This window comes from Limulus polyphemus, unplaced genomic scaffold (assembly GCF_000517525.1).
Source record: "Limulus polyphemus unplaced genomic scaffold, Limulus_polyphemus-2.1.2 Scaffold97, whole genome shotgun sequence".
Taxonomy (NCBI): domain Eukaryota; kingdom Metazoa; phylum Arthropoda; class Merostomata; order Xiphosura; family Limulidae; genus Limulus; species Limulus polyphemus.
Window position 1 is genome coordinate 202,825 of NW_013665707.1, and position 3,229 is coordinate 206,053.

Here is a 3,229-nt window from a genome sequence, read left to right on the forward strand (position 1 = left end):
TAACTGCTGCTCCTACAATCATCCTAACTGTTCTAGTCTCGTGAATCTTAACTGCTGCCCCCAATTCCATCCTAAATGCTGTAGTCTAGTGGATCTTAACTGCTGCTCCTACAATCATCCTAACTGTTCTAGTCTCGTGAATCTTAACTGCTGCCCCCAATTCCATCCTAAATGCTGTAGTCTAGTGGATCTTAACTGCGTACAACTATTGTCATCCTAACCGCTGCTCAGATCCAGCATAATAATATAGATTTTCTACTAGTTACAATACAATGAGGAGAAGTACATTAAAAATGTACACTAAAATGTACAATGTTAATGAGACTGTTCATAACACTGTGCTCCTGAGACTAAATGAACACCTTGCCTATCTCACTAAGATGTTAATTTGTCACACACGTTGACATGCTTTCATAAGAACAGTTACATAGTTGATATCCTTTGCCTTATACTCAACTGTATTCATAATTACTGAAAACAATCATTAAAAGTTTTACTTGTTCACTCAAAGTATAGTATTTAGGGCAATTAATTAAGAATTCTCACAACTAAAATGCTTTATTAAAACCTACTTAAAGTAACTGAGCTACACCACATACAGACAGTTAATATATGACTCTCTCACTGGCCCTTGCTGGGAACTGACGGGGGTTATATTAATGAGATGTATAATGTTACAAATGTTATCACAGCTTCAAACAATAAAGCAAGCAACACTATGATTACAAACATATGTCACACAAGTATTACTTGAAGATGTTTAACAATTCACATGATGAGGAAACAAACACATTTTGGTGAATTAAATACTTCTTGGAATTAGAAATTAAAAAACTCAAGAATCATAATAGGAAAAAAACCTTGACCAGAACACATTTTCATTTACAGTAAAACATATCAGAAAATTAAAGGAATTTAAAAACTAATTAAAGAATCTGACATGGAGCTAACCCATTTCACAGCAGTTATACTGTTATAGCAGTTTCAAATACTAGTCTGAGAAGTTTCCTGTTTCTCATTTGAGTGACAAGGTGTGTTTCTTGTGTATTGCTTAGGGGTCGGTTTGTTTATCCAGGTGTAAAACTGTTATTTTGTATACATTCACAGAATGTGTACACAATGAACCATTAGGTTTTTTTTTTTAGTTTGGGGATACATATCCTGAATCTGCTAGTAACATTTATATTTCATAATTTTTCTTAAATTTTAAGTTGTTTTTTTTTGCATCACGAAAATGGTGTCTCCAAGTAGAAATCTTTACAAATTATGTATTTTACAGGTATTCAAGTTATGATGCAAAAACAGTTCATTACTCAATGTTAATATATTTTAACTTTAATATCCTCTGCATATCAACAGAGTAAAACAGAGTAATACATATCCTTTACTGTTACTCTTAATCATCTAAAAATAAAATAAAAAAGAATTATAAGACTCCACAAATGCTGACAATGCAGAGTGGCTAATATTATATAATCTTACATTACTGCAAAAGAAGAAAAACCCCATTCACAAGTTTCTCAATTTTTCTTAATATTTATATCACACATGATATGACAAACTTTTTTAAACATTTTCAACACCACTACTTTTATATTTTTCTTCACCATATCACAGGATGTAGAGAATTTTAATACAATAACCAGTTCTCCAATATATTTTTCTGGATTTAACATATCACATAATGCAAATTATAACATTAAAACCTTTTAATACCACTACTTTTGAATACTCTCTTCATCAAAACTTTTCTTTGGACCCATAAGACAAGAAATGTCAGAGATCATTGTTTTTTTTTAAACACACAAAATCTTTCTGTGCTTTATTTTCATAACAATTTTTAAACTATATAACTTAGACAAATAGGACCATTGAAAGTCTAAGTCACACTTATGAATGACTGAAACAAAACCCATTCCACACAACCTTCATATTCACAAAAACAAAAAATATCCACATTGGGATTTTTACGACTTTAGTATGTATTATTTTTCTTCATTACGTTTTTCTGTGAATTACAACCAACAACTTCTCCAGTCAACATTTTAGTTATAAATTACAACACTGTATCCATATCCACTCTGACTTATACCAAAGGGTCACAAGTTTAGTTCTAAAACAATTGTATTGTTGCCCATAAGTGGTTGAATTATGGGCTAATTTGTGTTTGTCACCTATAACATTTTCCATACTTTTCCAATCAAAATAGCTTTTTGTTTTTTGAGAAACTCTGTACAACATAAAACTACTTATGTTACAGCTAAGTTAACATGAGTATTAACACTGGAAAATACCTATGTTACAGCTATGTTAACATGAGTATTAGCACTGTGAAAAGTGTTAACTTGCATAATGTAAAAACTTTCCTTTAATACAAATGATAAATGCACTCTTAAAAGTACAGATATTTCAAATGTATATCATAAATAAGAAATAGAATTGAATACACCAGATAAAGACAGACAATATGTAAAATATTTTGGCAATATAAACTTAGAATTGGCAAGCCAGGATATTAGGACACATCATAATTTATTTTACAAAAGGAGCATAGAAAATGTTTTCAAAATATATTACAATGGCTTTTGTAAAATGAAGTTACAAGGCACTAAGCCCACAGAGTAGCAGATGAACAATAATAATGTTTTCCACATGACAAGTTCTTCACAGTCAGGATAATTCTTCCCCGCACACTAAGCCTAAAGAGTAGCAGGTGAATAACATTTTCCTCATTAGCAAGTTTTTAAGATCACCCTTCCCTGCACACTAAGCCTAAAGAGTAGCAGGTGAACAATATTTTCCTCATTAACAAGTTTTTAACAGTCAAGATCACCTTTCCCTGCACACTAAGTCCAAATAGTAGCAGGTGAACAACATTTTTCACATGACAAATTCTCCGTAGTTAAGATCATTCTCCTCTGTACACTGAGTACAAAGTGAAGCATGAGAATAACAATAATGTTTTCCACATGACAAGTTTTTAACGGTCAAGATGATCCTTCCCTGATTTTTCTACACAACACCTCACTCAATTCTAATCCACTTTCTTTTTAAACTGTTAAAAAAATAAAAAAATAGCAAGCATAGTAAAATTTAAAGTTGGTTTTGCAAAGATCATGACAGAATTACCTATCCCAGAGTATTAATTTATAACATTCACATATAAACACACAAAAAAGAATATATACATATATAAATATTATATATATATATATATATATATATATAT